The following is a 17,289-nucleotide window of genomic DNA, read 5'->3' as shown; positions in this document are numbered from 1 at the left end:
TTTCGGTTTCGCCGCGACGGCAACATGCGCATCACCGGAGTCTTGGAGGTAAAAAAACAGTCTTATTTCTAACGTTCCTCTTCGACTATATGAAACATTTATTAAGCGGCCAGCTGCGAAGTAATTTTGGAGCAGTCGAGACTTTTGTTTTTGTCAGTTAAAAGCCTCTTCTGACCAACATGCAGCGCCGTCATTGCGTCCTGAAAACGCGTGTAGTGGTCCTTCCCCAAGCTCTCTCTGTTTTTTTATTGTCTTTGGTGTAGCATGGTCTTTCGTATCATGGTGAGTTTCTCATTACTAAAACAGTTTTAAAATAACAAGTTTCACAACTTCTCAGTGGAAATAGCTGGTGGATACTTGTGGGCGTTTTGAAAAGAAGCGGACTCTCCAACGTGGTAGCGAATGACATGTATTGATCATATCTTGCGGCAAGCTTCCTTTTTTTGAGAACTGTGTCGGCGGAACAATGGAAACTGCTATAGTATTCAACTGACGGTGTAACCCACGTGTCCTCCTTCAGGGGGTCAACAACAGCAAAACTCCCCGAACTGCAGCAGCAGTTTTACGCCGTGGGCGGCTTTCCGGGCGTCGTGGGAGTCATCGACGGCACCCACGTTCGGATCCAAGGGCCGCCGTGCACGAGGAACTGTTCGTGAACAAGCACTACTGTCATTCCATCAACTTGCAGCTGATTGTGGACGCGCGCTCGAGGATCCTGTATGTGGTGCCATGTGACCCGAAAGCATCCAGTATTCCTGCGTGCTATCGCAGAGCAGTGACGGGGATAACGTCGCGACGGGCGCGTACGGCGACCTCCTCATAGGCCATTGCGGCTACCCGTGCAGAGCGTACACTCTCAAGAAAAAAGGGTGTCAAAAGGTGTATTCTTACACCCTTTGTCCCATATATTACACCCCAGAATTTCAATTCGACGTACAGTGCCCTACAATCGAACAGAGGGCCCGAAATTTTACGAGGGGCTTGATAGCCGTGTGGTACAACATTTTAAATAGTTAAAGTACGTATCAAAGACCACATAAAGAAAACACCGAGTTTTTACAGTAGGGCCAAGAAAACCCCGATTATTTTTTTCGTGTTCAGTAAAACATACATTAGCTATTTTAATAAGTTGCACCACACGGCTATCGAGCCCCTCGTAAACTTTCGGGCCGTCTGTTCGTCTGTAGGGCGCTGTATGTTGAATTGAAGTTTGGGGGTGTATTATATGGGACAAAGGGTGTAAGAATACACCTTTCGACACCCTTTTTTCTTAAGAGTGTAGGTGATAGCGCCTTTTCCATCGCCGACTGCGCCAGTGGGGTGTGTGTACAATCAGGCTTATGGAACAACACGGTTTGTAATCGAAAGGTAGGTGTTATGGAGAGCTGCTTGCAGAAAAACAGTGTGCCTGTGAGATGTCTCGGAGCTACCTTTTTCTAAAGCACAAAGGGCACACTGCGCATTGAATAGCCAGGCTATGAACAAACTGATTTATGTGCACAGTGTATCCTAAGATAGCCACCATTCCAGGTTGTAGATAAAATTTCATTTTAGCCAGACTGCACCGAATGGCAAACAGCAACAGTATCATGGGGCCTGGCAAAAGAACTGCTGCGTACATATATATCGAGCATCACAATAAGTGGAATCAAGGGTTCCGTTTGTTGTTGTAACCCCACAGACAATGAGCTGAAACACCCGATCCTGACTTCTCTTTGTCCATGATCCTCAAAGGTTCTATTACCTCAGTTCGCTAGATTTATAGCGTTTGGGCACATCACACTGTTTTCTATTCTAAAGGGTGCGGCACGTTCCGAGTATCTTAATTTTGCGCCTCCGCCAATGAGCTTTCGACTTTTGCCGGTAAGAAATAATTGCAAACCTAGGAGCGTGACCATATTAAGATACACTCTGCGTTTCTTACGGTGTCAGACACAACATTGAGGCACGTTAATTTTGCTGATGCCCATGTGGGGTCACCTTTCTGTGGAAATACAGATACAGAGCCAAAGCATGCCATTTCGCTGCGTAGCTAACTATAGTTCAGCCAATATAATTTGCTGGGTATAACTTCACCACTTAAAAAAAAAACTCTTATTGTTCTTTTGAGCCTTGTTTCCGCAACATTCCTATGATATTAGTGAGAATGTGTTAAACATATTTTTTTCTTTCTTTTTTTAACTCCTTTGGGTTTTCTTCGTTTGCTTGCCGCTGGTTTTCTGTGCTCCATTACATCATAACTGGGTTGGGAAAAGGCGAGGGCTACGGTCTAAGCAATCCAATCTGCAGGTTGGGAAGAGACACTTGACTCACTAGGTGCGTGCAGTGCTGTCAAAGACATGGGCGAAAAAGAGAAGAATGCCGCTTTTGTGAAAAGTTTGAGTTACAGGTTAAGTTTCAGGGGAGGGAAAGCAACTTCCAAGTTCCTCCTTCCCCACTTCTTCAACTGCTTGGGTTACGCCTTGCCTCTATCACTAATTGGCTGGAAGGGACCGTAGCACTTGCTCTTTGCCAAGTGACGGTGAGACAGAGTATATTTTCCTGTTGAACAAACATGGTGTCTTTTTCTTGGGCAATGGACAGGGGTGTGGATTGATCCACGAGCTTTGAGCTCAGGGTCCCTGGGTTCTGCATTGCGAGTCATTGCTATACAATTTCCGAGCTGTGGTACGCCCCTGACTCTCCCTAGAGCCAACAGTAATTGAATGCGATCCAAATAGGATTTCGCTATGTGCTGTAGCTTGTGTGTGTTCCTATTTTTGTGTATTGCGCAGACGCTATGATTTCCCAGCACCAGAATAGTCAACATATCAATAACCTCAGAACTGCAGTGCCGGCGAACTTCACGGCATGGCAGAAATACTCAACGCATTGACGCTGCCTGCATACCACTCGGCAGTGAAGTCTCAAAAAACCTGTACAAATGCGGTGGTGCGGAAGGCAAACATTTTTCTTGGAGTGTGGCCGTGGCAGGTGTTTTTCTGGTTATGACGTTCGCTTTTAATTGGATGATATTGTAAAAGTTGTTGCAACCTTTCTATGAAGCCATAATTTATTTAGTTTTGCATGCTGCCAAACGAAATAAAGAAGTGGAAGTTTTGTGCATGTTAGAAACAGAAGTTGGGGACATTGAAGAGGACTAAGCAGAAAAAAATATTTGAAATATTTACAATTCAGCTCCCCCCCCCCCCTTTTTTTTTATGGGCCTTCTTGTTGAGCAGCCTCCCAAGCAGGGAAAAGACTTTTTTGCACTGTTCTCTATAAAAATATAGCGGCAATCTGCGTCTCCCTTGTTGCTTTGTGCAGTGCCTGTGCTGTTCTGAGCTCCTCGAGGGCTTTATTTAGCCAAGGAAGGACACATTTTCATTTGAGTGGCATGTTTTCCGCCTATTGCGCAAACAGTTATTTTTAATACTGCCAGTCTGCAGCCTGCAGGCGGTATGCTGGGCCTCCAAACTGGTTGTGGACAACACGGTCCCGGTCAGCTTAGGCCTGGTAGTCGTGGTCGCCCTTCCAACGCCAGCAGTGCTGCCTCAGGCTGAAGGGGCGCCTCATCCTCGTCCAGTTGCCAGTCCAAAGGCTGGTAATCTTTCGTTCCCGGACTTCGGCATCTCGAGGAAAATGACCCGGGGGGGCCACAAAGACCTTGTGGTCGAAGGCCCAACCTTCCGGGCGAACCAGGTTAGTCGCTGGCCACACATTGACTGGTGCTTCGCTAACCCTGAGGACAATCCACAAGAACGTTTTTAATGTCACCCCTGTACATAGTTCGAGTGTACTCTTTTTTGTTTCTCAGGAAATCGTCATGTGTGCATGTGGATCAAGCTCGATCCCTCAGCTCTCAATCGTTGTGGATATTGGTTTTGAAAGTAGCTAGGCTTGAGTGGAACCAGTCTACGCTATAAAAATCAAACCCGGTGGTAGCTGTGGCGGCTATTATTTCTGAAAGTAGCTGGGTTCGTGTAGAGCCAGTCTGCAGTGTGCATGTCAAGCCCGATCGTAGCTGTTGCGGCTATTAGTTGTGAAAGCAGCTGGGCTCGATTAGAGCCATTCTATGGTGTGCAGGTCAAGCGCAATCTTAGCTGTTGCATCTATTTTTTGTGAAAATAGCTTGCTTCAATTTGGGCCAGTGTGCAGTGTTGATGCAGGCCACCCCATTTTCTGGTTGCTTGTTCATGTGCTTCTTTCCAATGATAAAAATAATACCATGCTAAGTAGCAGGTGTGCTCAGGGTGATAACAAATTTAGTGAGTGTATGCCGGTCGGTGCTTAACAGATGGTACCAGCTCACTGCTCAATATGTGCAAGCACAGGGTGACTTCTTATTAATTGTGTTCCAAAAATAATGAGACGTTTCCAATTCCCCGCAATGCCGAATAATAATGCAGCTCTTGAGGAGGGTGCGGAGAGGAGAGTATTGTTTGTTTATCTTAAAGGGACAATGAAGGCAATTTTGGACATCTTTTTGGCGATTGAACTGGGTTCCAGGCACATCTCAGGTCACGCTGCCCAAATTTCAGCCGAAACCGGCGCTTGTGTGCCGCGCAAATCAATTAAACAGTCGCGGTAATAATCGTACCGGGATCGACTGGGGCGGCGCCCCGAGAGTTGCGGGAGAAGCCAGGAGAAGCGGAGATCACGTGACCGATGCGAGGCCAAGAAGCGCGACGTCACAAGAGACGCGTCAGCGATTGGTCAAAACGAGAAACGTGCCCTCGGTCACGTTTTGGTTTGCGATTTTTAGGAATACTGTTCTAATTTCCGCTTGAATAACCATGAAAAGTATAAATCGGACCGGGGATGATTACTAAACTGTAAATAAAGCAGCATAATTGTTTTTTCTTTTCTACGCTGGACGCGAAACGGGCAACGAGCAACTATGGGCAAACAAAATAAAATCAAAAAAGAAGACGGTACTCGAAGGATTCTGCAAAATGGTAGCTGTACATGGCTGTTCTAACGGTCGACTGAAGACAAGTATTAATTCGGGCGACTGTTCGTGTTCTTTGACGACGAAAAGAGGACGTCCGCGGAGAAACCGCATCCCGGAACGGCCTGATCGCTGTCGCTTTCCCCTCCGCATTTCCCCCGCGTCCGTCCTTCGGCATGCGGGCCGCTGGTTGCCGGCTGGGAGCTCTCCGTGCGGTCTCGGTCGGGTAATGGCAGAGGCCGCCACACACGTACTCCCGTTCCGTTGGTGTTCGGTCACTGAACGGAAGCTCGAACTCGCTCGCAAAAGCGGCATTGCCGTCCATGTTGATAGATGCTGCGAAACGACCGCGTCACCGCGCTGCTATAACCCACCGCGGTAACCAGAGTCACGATCTCCTAAATACCATCGATACCGACTATTCACACTTGACGTCACTCCCTACGTCACCTCCGTTTTCGGAGGCCCAGAAACTAGAATGAAGATTGTTCAGTTTCGGTTTCTTTACCTCTTTCGTAGGCACAAAAATACGCGTCACAAATGTCTACAAAAACTTGGGCCTCATGCTATGTTCCCAAGAAGCATTAAAACATCATTTAAAAAAATTAAATAAAATCGTCTTCATTGTCCCTTTAAGTGCGCAGAGACCACATTTCTGGGACGCGGATCGAGTGGACTTGGGGTTGAAGAAACGACATGCAGCTGCCAAGCTGCCATCTTGTTCATCAAGCGGGAAGAGAGGGGAAAATGCAAACAATAGGGAACGGCTGCACGACCTTAGCGCTCGATTCAAGGCGCCATCTGGTAGCGGTCCATTACACTACCAACACTCCCCCCTAATGAACTGTCGCCACGTCAACGTTCTTGACACCCAAACGTTCACAATGCTTGAGGCTCAGCCTTCCATTGAAGTCCTTGGTGAAGAGGTCTGCAGAGTTACTCGACGATTCGTTGCACTGGAGTTGCAGTTTTCCCTCTTCTGCCTTTTCTCTCAGGAAGAAGTGCTTCAGATCAATGTGCTTGCTTCTCTCCAACGTGACTTGATTTTTCGCCAGCGCAATTGCACCAGGGTTGTCAACCAACAAGACCTGTGGTTTCTGTAGAAACTCGTGCGCATCAAGCTTTTTTAGGAAGTTCTGTAGCCAAATACCTTCCTTTGTAGCATGACACATGGCCACATACTCTGCTTCGACGGTTGACAGTGCAGTACTTTGTTGTTTCCTGCTACTCCAGGAAATTGCAGCGTCGGCTAGCGTCAACACATAACCGCTGAATGACGTCCTGTCTGCCTTGTCACTAGCCCAGTCTGCATCGCAAAAGGCCTGCACACACTTCCTAGCTCTTTGGTAGATTAGTGCATAATTCTTCGTCTGCTTCACATAGCGAAGGATGCGGTTTATTCCACTCCAGTGCTCTTCTGTGGAATGTTCGTTTAACCGACTCATGTAGGTGGTCGCAAAAGCCAAGTCCGGTCTTGTTCCTCCGACAAGGTAAAGCAACGCACCAATTGCCTGTCTGTACTTGCGCGGTAGGTCTTCTCTCGCTTGGTCGTCGCTCTCTCCTCTTTGGTACTTGCTTCCAGGATCAAAAAGAGATGATGCTGCCTTAGCATCAGCCATGCCAAGCGTCTCCAGGATGTCTTCGGCATAGACCGTCTGATCGGGGGTCAGTTTTCCATCCCTTTCTTTTTTCAGTCGTATGGAAACTATGTGGCTGGCTGGTTTCCCCCAGGTATTTTGCGTCAAATTCCTGACCTAAGCAGCTCTTAAAGTCAGCAATCGCTTTCTCCTCTTCTGCGATGATCAAGAGGTCATCAACGTAGACTCCTACGATGAGCTTCTTCTCTTTGCTGACATATACACAGGGGTCTGTTTTCGATCTTGTCATCCCCTGCAACTTCAGCAGTTTGTCCAAGGTGAGATTCCACTCCCTTTCAGAGTGTCGCAGCCCATACAAGCTCTTGTTTAGAAGACAGGTTTCATCCTTCTTGCAATCGCCGAAAGGCTGCGGTTGTTCCATGTAGACGGTCTCCTTCAGTGTACCCTTCAAGTGTGCTGCCGTGATATACACCTGGTGGATCTTCCAATTTCTCTCGACTGCTCTGGCCAGCGACGTCCCGATGGACTTCAGCTGACGACAGGAGAGAAGGTCTCCTTGTAGTCTGTTCCTTCCACCTGAAAGTATCCGCACGATACTAACCGTGGCTTGCACCTCTCTAGATCACAGTTCTCGTCGTATTTCTTGCGGATTACCCACTTGCATTTTACGACCTGTCTCTCCTTCGGACGTGACACCAGTTCCCATGTTCCTGAAGCTTCAAGGTTATCCAGTTCACTTTGTATAGCTGCTTTTCATCTCTCTTTGTCTGATGCAGAAAAGGCTTCGTGTAGAGTTTCTGGATCTTCCCGGTTGTTTTGCTTTGTTATGCAGCAGCCGTGAGAATCACTTTGACGTGGTCCCTTCTTTGCCAGTCTCTCCGACCTTCTGCATGCTTGAGTACCACAATCTGTCACGTTGGATATCTGCTGTGTAGCTCCGTCGTCGTCTTCATCAGCTGATGAGCTAACTTCTTCGGCATTGTTGTGGCCAGTATCATTTCGATCTGAACCACCAACCTCACGTGACCCGCTCCAGCTGTCTTCTACTTGAAACATGATTGTGCCCTCGGTGTCGCCACATACATCAACGTCGGTGCTTGGAGCCTGGGAGAGCTTGCACGGGAAGGAGTCTTCTTCAAAGGTGACGTCGAGACTCACAAAGAAGCAGTCTTCTTTCTGGTTCAACAGCTTGTACCCCTTCACTCCTTCTGGGTAGCCGACCAGTATGCACTCCTCTGCTTCCGGGTCCAACTTGCTTTCCTTGCATCGTCTGTTTCACAGACTCCATGTTCTGCATCTGAACACTCTTAGGTGATCCAGTTTCACATCTTCCCCCGTCCACAGAGCTTCTGGCGACTCTCCTTCGACCGCTTTCGATGAGCACTTGTTTCTGATGCGACTTGCAGTGACAACGGCGTCAGCCCAAAGTTTTTTGGGGACGCCTGACTGGATGAGGAGACACCTTGTCATTTCAAGCAGAGTTTGGTTCATTCTCTCGGCAACTCCATTCTGCTCAGGCATGCCAGGAATGGTGAGCCGACGCTTAATGCCATGCTTTGCTAGGTACTCATCAAACTCTTTGCTTGTGTACTCTCCTCCAGTTTCACTACGCAAAGTCTTCACCTTCGTGTTGTGGAGAACCTCGACCATTCGTCGGTACTGGTCGAATCGGTCCAGCACTTCATTCTTCGTCTCCATTGGGTACACTACAGTGAATCTGGAGTAGTCATCAATGAATGTGACAAAGTCGTTTGACCCTCCCTTCGAGGCCGGTGTGATCTTTTCAACTACATCCGAGTGAACCAGCTCCAGTGGGGCCTGAGCCCTCGTTCCACCCTTCTTCGGAAGCTGCTTCTCTTCAATTTCCCGAGCGCACATGTCGAGCACTTTGCATCTTGACTGCTTCTCCCACTTTGGCAAAGTTTTTCGACAGCTTCATGGTGGAAATGACCGAGTCGTCGATGCCACAAGTTGACGTCTGTCGCCTTTGCTAACTTCAGTGTTGCAAGCGACTTACTCACAGTGTACAATTTACCATCGCGCTTGGCTGCGAGAATTAGATCACCATTTGCCTCAATCACTTTAGCTGTTCCGTTGCTGAAAGTCACACTCCGTCCACATTCCTCAATCTTCCCAACTGACAAGAGGTTACCGTCTGAGCTTGGTGCGTAGAGGACATCTTGGAGCTCGACGACAGTGCCACCGCAGTCTTTCGAAAGTTCAATCTCTACCTGTGCTCTCCCGACGACTTCCATGACCTCCTTATTTGCTGCCTCGACAGTCAAACATCAGGGCATAAAGTGGTGAATTTGGCTCTGTTTGACGTCATGTGGTCAATTGCTCCACTGTCAAGGTACCAGATGTGTGACCCTGAGGAACTCCCACTTCTGTCACAGAGCGCCTTCTTCGGTTCACTGGAATTTCGTCTTCTCTGTGAGCCGCATCCTTCGTCATCGCGACCCTCCTTGCGTTCCCTGGCAATGTGTCCAAATTTTCCGCACCGAACTCGTCGTTTCGGTTCGAAGCACCTTGTACCAGTGCCAGTTGCTTCTTTCCTGGAAAAATGTTCTTGCCCGTTATTTTTGTGTAGCTGGCTACTCTGCATAATGGGCTTGTTCTTTGTCATGGGGGGCTTGTCTTCTTCACTCTCATTTAGTTTGTCTTCTTCACGTTTGACTTGGCGCTTTTCTTCAACCAGCAGCCTTGCTTTCACCTTCTTCGTCGTGAGCGTTTCTTCGTCTTGCTCAAGATTTGAGATAAGGGATTCATGCGCTTCAGGCAAGCCCATCAGCATCACCAGTGCCACTTCCCTGTCAGTATCCTGCCGTTGAAAGCTTCCTGTGTCGGTTCATTATTCGATCCAGGTAATCCTTCATGGTTTTATCTGGCTTCATTCTGGTGTTGGAAAAGTCTCCCATCAACTGAAGTGCATGCAGTAGTCCACACTTTAAATGTATCGCTTCCAATGTATTCCAGGCCTCACGAGCTGTCAAACATTCCCCAATGTCGCCCGGGTAGGTGTCTTCGACTACTAGGAACATCAATGTCAAAGCCCTGTTGTTTACCTTCCTCTCGTCGTTCGTCATTTTTCTCCCACCATAGCCAGGCTCGATGGCTTCCCAACAGCCTCTCTGGACGAGTGCCGCTCTGGCTCAAATCGTCCACGCATGGTAATTTTCGCTTGAGAGTTTTGGTATTTTGAATTCGTCCAGCGCCGCCATCGTATCGCTTTGCTTCGTCGAGAGCGGTTCGAACTAGGCTTACAGCGATTAACTTGCGTTGGGTTCCCGTTGCACGTCTTGTGGCACCCAGCGAAGCAGGAACACGTACAGGTTTGGCGACGTCTTCCACGAACTGTCGACGCAGTTCTCCTTTGTTCACTTCTTTGCCGAGAAATTCGTCACTGGCGTGTCAGACACTTCTTCCCAACACTTTCGTCACTGGAGCGCACCGAACCGATGTCAGTACTTCTTTTCGACAACCACAGGCGTCGCACGACGATCCGTCCTGCTCGGAAAGTGCAAAGGTCACTTCTTGCCGACAACTTCGCTGTACCCACGCTTGGTGTGTGTGTCTTCCGAACATAACACCCCATGGAGTCAGCAGCGAGACCTGTGTCCGGCGACGCTCCGTCCGTCTTACGAAGAACGCGCCACCTTTTACTTTCTTGACTGGCACACGACGCTTGTCAGTCACTTCGTCCTTGACAGTTTCACTACACTCACGCCCGTCTAATCTTCAGGCATCGGCACGACGTACCAAAGACAGTGTTGCTTGGCAGTTTCTTTTTCAATGTGGTCGTGCCTTTTCATCACTCATTAAAGGTGATCCCTCTTCCGAAATAATGGTGGATGTGTCGTCCTGGGCCCAGAACCTGTCTGTTTATCTTAAGTGCACAGTGTGACCACATTTCTGGGACAAGGATCGAGTGGATTTGGGGATGAAGAAACGACATACAGCTGTCAAGCTGCCATCTTGTTTATCAAGCGGGAAGAGAGGGGGAAAATACAAACAAAAGGGGAACGGCTGCACGACCTTAGTGCCGGATTCATGTCGCCATCTGATAACGGTCCATTACACTACCAACAGGTGTGCCCCTCCTCCTCCTCAGTACCCTCCCCTCCATCCTCCCTCCACCCCTTCCCTCCCCCTCCCTCCTCCCTCGTGACCTTCACGAGTGACCTTTGTGACGACACTCGGGACCCTTGTGACGTCACATATGATGTCATTATGGCAAACGTCCCAATGTAACACGCAGTTACGCCAACACCGACGCCGCTCACTCCGGAGGCGCGCGCCTAAGAGCTGCACTCTAAAAGACATTCATCATTTGGGCAATGTGCATGTTGCAGGTGTTGTGGAAGCTTGCCGTCAGTATATGTGCTCTGCAGCTGCGAGCTCAGCTAGGGCCGCCTGTGAATACTACCTGTAAAATTAGCTTGATGTAAAAGCACCTGCACATACATATTTATGTAACAGACTCTCAGCTTTGTGTGTGCATCCGTTTGGCTTAACATCTCAATGCAATGGACCAAGAGAAAATGGGTCCCAAGGGAAATGAAGTCCAAGTGTTGTGTTTGTCGCCTTTGGACCTACGGAGATGTAGCGTTTTCGTCATAAAACATCGAATTCATGCTACTGTTGTCATGTTTCGGCTTTACTTCATAAGCTTATAGCCTGTGTATTTTGTGGTGATGGTGCAATGGAAACACAATAACCTTCATATTCTTTGCATTGCTTAACTTCTTTTTAAAATGTACGTCCTAGCATTTGAGCAGTGTACAAGATTAATTCTGCTATCGATAAGTGCAGTGTTCTTTCATTGGAATAACGACCTTGACTTTTAACTGAAATGACATGCTCGAAGTTTCAGTGTTCTTGAATGTGCACCGATCCTTCTTGCTTTGGAGAGAACTTGCCGGAATGTTTCCTAGTGTGGGCCCAGCATTTAGTATTTGCATACCGAAGATACAGTTATGAAATCAATGTTAGCTTTGCTAGTAGAACCCCCGATCATGCCAACCTCAAAAGGCTAGACATGTCTGCGCTAAATGACACATACTGCATTCTACCGGGTGAAACAAGGAGACGGTAGGCTCTTTAAATCGACAGGAAAATTCGGTTTCTTAACCTATCGCGCTACGACTTTGTGCAGCGTTGCCCACAGATGGTGCATTTTTTTTGTAAAATTTGCAAAGAGCGAACTTACTTGAGGAAAAAGTAAAGAAAGAAAAAGGCTTAGCTCCTATGGAAACGCAGCGACGCCATCGGTCTGCAATCAACACGGCGCAGTTTTGCACGGGAGACAAGAGATGGCGCAACGAACGCCGCCAACGAACGAGCATACGGGCGCTGAGAGCCGGCCGAGGTATTCCTCAAAGGCTCTTTAGCAGACGATCTTTTCGACTCAAAAGCGGCGCGCGTTCCGCAGGCGGCGACAGTCGCAGAAACAAAAAAGACAGGCGCGGTAACAACAAGCAACTGCAGTTTCTTGCCTGCTAAAAACGCCGGCTCTCGGCGTCGTCTGCTCGTTCGTTGGCGGCAGTAGGCGTCGCGACCGCTTGCGCCATCTCTTGTCTACCGTGCAAAACGGCGCCGTGTTAATTGCAGACCGATGGCGTCGCTGCGTTTCCATAGGAGCTAAGCCTTTTTCTTTCTTTACTTTTTCCTCAGGTAAGTCCGCTCTTTGCAAATTTTACGAAAAAAATGCACCATGTGTGGGCAACGCTGCTCAAAGTCGTAGCGCGATAGGTTAAGAAACCGAATTTTCCGGTCGATTTAAAGAGCCTACCGTCTCCTTGTTTCACCCGGTAGTATTTTTGTAGAAACAGTAGTAACATGACAGCTCACTGGTCCTGTGCCTGTGGAAGACGACTGTTTTTACATTTTCTTGTGTCATTGGATTTTCTCTGATCGCAGCAAATGCATTCATTGTTATGATTTGTTTGTAATAAAAGTTTTCAATCCAGAACTCTTAACAACTTTTATAGTTTAGCCAGGAAAATTAGAAGTGAACAAAATTCCATTAGCTTATGAAAGGTGTTTTTGATTGTATTAAAATGTCCAAATCCAGAGCACTTGACTACTACTATAGTTTAGCCAGGAAAATAAGAAGTGAAAAAAAAAAATTGATTGAGCCCATAGAATGTATGCTTCATTTTTATGTGGAGTAGACATGTATATAAACTCGCCTTTGTGGAAAGCGTCACCTCCGAATCTAAAACCTTTTGCGTTCTGCAACTTTTTTTTTTTTTTTTTACTTTTTGTTTTGCGCGTAGCATCGGTTGGTACCGCAAGTTCAGTACGGATAGTATGTATGATCTCTATGGTACGGACGCCGTGCTTCTTTTTTAGCAACTTTTGTAATCTTGTTAAATTTCTCGGGGATTAACGCGTTTTCGTTTCTCTATTTCGAACACCAATTGAAATTTTTCGTCTTTGCATCAAATTACATTCGTCCTTACCTTTGAAGGGTCGTACAGTGCTGTTGCTTTTTCTTAGAAAATGCATCCGCACGAACAGACATTTCTGTGGACACCTTTATTCGGCGTACGCGCTCAACATCGACGATGGTGGTGACAGACAACGTCCAGAACCGCGGCTTCCTGCCGCATTTCACGTGTAACCACGGTTTGCACGAAAAACATGACGCAGTTATGAGACTTTCGTTGTTTTTCGCTGCCCAAAACGACCGCGGTGTAGCAGAAGCAGACGACCCATGTCACATCCACATCCGGATTCTTCGTTTTTCCCCGTTTTCCCTAGATTCCCTCTCGATGCACCGCTCACTCCGTTGTAGGTACCGGACTCAAGTCCTGACTTGGCTGAGATGGTTCCGATTTCGTTTCGAGCAAGCGGCTCAACCGGCGTCTTACGCTGGGTCTCAACTGAGACCCAAGACGAGGCAGTCTGAGCGAACAAAATCTCGGACGTGGCTACCGCAACCACTACGCACCGGCTAAAAGTCATTTTTACCGGGTGAATGCTTTCGTTAAATCGAGTTTAGACTGCTTCTCCGCCATGAACGTCTTCGACAGGAAAGCCTGCCACGACTGTTTTATTTTCGGTGTGGTGGTTCCGCAATCGCTTGCTTTCCTGTCAACTTGACTTGATGACCTGCGAGACAACCATGTCACCCATGTCCCGATGCAAGTGCTCAGGTAAGAAATAATATCAATAAAACCACTTTTAGCTGTGCTGTTTCGTAAAGGCAAATGTGAATAAGTTTGGCATAATTACAACTTATTTTTGCGGTTCAGTTCCTGACACAAACGCAGTGCCATCCATTTAAAAATGAACGGAAAGCAAGACGTAGTACGTAGTCTTATTGTTCAGACGATTTTCAACCCGAGGATTACGGCGTTGGCCGAGGTACAGTTCCGAGGCAATCCTTTCTTTGTAAAATGATGTGTTTCGTGTTTAAAAACAGTCGGAACAGCAAACAGTTTCACAAAATGTCAGTGTCAACTCCCGACGGACGTCATGTTCCAAAACATTTTGGAAGTGGCGAGTAGCTTAATACGTTATAGCAGTGTTTATGAACCTTCGCTAGGAATTGGTGCGGCGTGGCTATATATATTTCAATCGACACTGTGCTAGCATTTTTATTGTCTGTCGTGCACGAATCTCAGACATATCTTTTCACTTAAGGTGGTCTCTAGGAGCGGAGCTCCTCGGAACTGATCGGAGGGCCAACGCCGGACAAGTAGGTAGTCCTCTTGGTGGACGGCATATGCTCACAGATCGTGAGGTGGTCGCCAAGAGGCAAGGAAGCATCCATGAACTCTACATGCTATCGCAGAGCTGTATCAGAGACAACTTCGGAGGAGAAACTTCAAACGGGCTCGTCATCGCGGATGGCGATCGGCTACGATGGCCGTGATTGATCGTGCCCTATCGCTGGGTAGTCACGCCAGCGGAGTGCGCATATAACCAGGTGCACAGAAAACAGGACAAAAGTAAAAGTTAGAGGTAAGGGTTGTTTTTGAATTAGTTAGTTACAAGTACTAATCATACTGTCTACGAATATCTCGGGGCCAACTTTTTTTAAACGGTCTGATAATACTGTGCTTGAAATAATGAGGCCGTAACTAACAAACTTTTTTTCAGTACACTTCAAGTATAGTCACTGTTAGATCCTGGCCGGTGGATGACGACAGGATACCATTAACTATTTTTTAACTCAAGATACAAAAGCTACATGACGACGTGACAGGTTCGCTGGCTGGTGTAGGCCGTTGACTGCATGCTTCGCATTGTTCCCATGGTGTGGCGTGGTCTTCTAGGTTTGGCATCTGTTTCCAGATGGTACCACCACTCAATACACAACACTCCTTCCCCCTAAGTGAACTCTTTCCACCGCTGGGGGGAGCTCGAGCCCCGTCTGATCTATTCTGCCTGGCCACATCCACATCTTGCACTAGGCCCATCACCGACGTGTGCACTGCGCTGCCTGTATCCGGGTGCCCAGGTGGTTCAGGACGAGCAGCTTGCCGCTCTCATTGGCTGATGCTGTCTGTTGCCACTCTCAATGCACCGCTCCTACACAGTTGGTCGACAGAACATCGCATGATAATGCCCTCCTGGGTGCGGGTTTTGTAGAAAACTGGACCCGTCATTTCAACCACTGTCGCCGGTATCCATGCAGGGCCACTGCTGTAGCTGCATATGAATACTGGGTCTTCTGGTCGAAACATTCGTGAATTCGATTGGGATCTTTCCCTGGAATTCTCATCAGCTCCCTCCCTCATGCTCTCAGTCAGGTCCGGGTGCAGTCGGTGCAGTATCGTCTTCAACCTCCTGTTCATCAGCATATCCACTGGGCTCTTGCCTGTCATCATGCATGGTGTTACATGCTGCTGTAACAGAAAACTGGCCAGATGCTGCCCTCATGTTTCCTTTTAATATACGCCGTAGCGAATCTTTCGTTGTGTGCATCATGCGCTCTGCTTGTCCGTTAGTTGACGGGTGCAGGATGCTGACGTGATGTGTCTGATCAGACCGGCTTTCAAGAATGTGCGGAATTCTTCGGAGGTGAACTGAGCCCCGTCATCCGAGACCACGTTGTTGGACTTGCATTCCATGCGTGTAGTCAGGCACGAGGAGGTGCAGGTCGTTACTCTTGGCGTGCCATCCACTTGATCACATGGTCTTCTATGTTTCTGTCCATCTTGGGCCACCACACATAGCTGCGAGCCAGAGCCTTCATTTGGACGATGCCAAGATGTCCAACATGGAGGGCCTCCAGCAACACCTTCCTGCCTTCTGGGGGAATTACGACCCTGTTCCCCCGAAGTATAAATCCTTTGTGAACCGGCAGCTCATGTTGTCGAGTCTTGAATGGCAGGAAATTCGCCTCAAGGTCTCCAGGCAGCTAAGCCTTCAGAGCCCAGTTGAGAACCCTTCAAACGGTGTTCTTTGCTGTCATTTCTGCAATATCCTTGGCATGGAGTGGTGGATTGGATGTGTTCTCTAGAAACAAAACTTCTAGAGGAGGTGGCACCACAAACTCTGGAACGGTAAGTGAGAGGCGTCTAAATGCATCGGCATGTTGAATGTGCTTTCCAGGTCAATGAACCAAACTGTAGGTATAAGCATTCTGTAGGATCGTCCAACGCAACATTCGTGGAGACAAGATGTATGGCATTTGCCTTGCAGGTGTGAACAGTCCCAAAAGTGGTTTGTGGTGTTATGATCTCGAAGACAATATGCGTAGTCATGGAACTTCTTTACGCTTGCCACCGCTGCAAATGCTTTTTTGTCGATTTGAGCATAGTTTTAATAGATGTCAATGTGCGGGAGTAAAATGTGACGGGGACCTCTTTGTCATCTTCCAGTTGACGCCCAAGTAGAGCCTTAACGTATGTCCTATGGGCGATGCATCACAAGTGAGCACAAAGGGCTTTGTTTCATCATAATGGTGCAGCACACTTGCTGAGGACAGCAGCTGCTTGCGTTCGTTGAAAACTTGTTCATGAAGAGGCGTCCACTCCCACCGTGCTTCTTTGTCAAGTAGCCGACGTAGCGGCTCGGCCACCGCTGCCTTTTTCGTTAGAAAGATGCGATAGAACAGGGGTGGCCAAGCTGCGGCTCGCGAGCCGCATGCGGCTCTTCGCGTGTTTAAGTGCGGCTCGCTGCTCGCCCCCCCCCCCCCCCCTTCCTACCACGCCTCCCTCTTGGTCATGCGAGAACTTCCCCAAAAAAGAAAAATGGAACGCGTTTTAAATCGAAGACAGGTTGCAGTTCTTGTGCTACTGCTACCTTACGTACAGTCGGACTGTTTTTGAGTCAGATTGAATAAAATTAGTTTGAGTTTCGTTTATTGCTTTCAATAAGTTTGTCCCCCCCTCCCCCCCCCCCTTCCCGCGGCTCTTGGGAGCTTCGTGGTTTTGTTCGCGGCTCTTGAGTCGGGTCAGCCTGGCCACCCCTGCGATAGAAGTTTAGCAGTCTTAGAAAAGCCTGTAGCTCCTGTTTGCTTGTTGTTACTGGTGCCTCATGAATTGCCTTCACCTTTTCTATTGTTGGGTGCACTCCCCTCTCGTCAATGAGAAATCCCAGGAACTCGACCTGCGACACTTCAAAATGCGACTTTTTACTTTTTACCCGGAGTCCGGCATCAGCAAGACGGTGCAGGATTTCCTCGAGGTGGCCTGCCAACTCTTCTTTGGTGCTTGCAGAAATTACAACATCATCGAATTATGACACAACCCCGGTAATCCCCTTCAGGAGGTCGTCCTTGATGCTCTGAAAATTCCCAAGAGC

General features: G+C 48.1%; 1 pseudogene; it reads right to left on the bottom strand.

Moving 5' to 3' along the window:
• Positions 1–7,803: 7,803 nt before the first annotated feature.
• On the bottom strand, positions 7,804–9,749 carry LOC120848157 (annotated as a pseudogene).
• Positions 9,750–17,289: the final 7,540 nt, after the last annotated feature.

The sequence above is a fragment of the Ixodes scapularis genome, unplaced genomic scaffold (assembly GCF_016920785.2).
Source record: "Ixodes scapularis isolate PalLabHiFi unplaced genomic scaffold, ASM1692078v2 PGA_scaffold11__112_contigs__length_91849675, whole genome shotgun sequence".
NCBI lineage: Eukaryota > Metazoa > Arthropoda > Arachnida > Ixodida > Ixodidae > Ixodes > Ixodes scapularis.
Note: the sequence above shows the minus strand (reverse complement) of the source record. Positions and strands in the feature narration are given on the sequence as shown.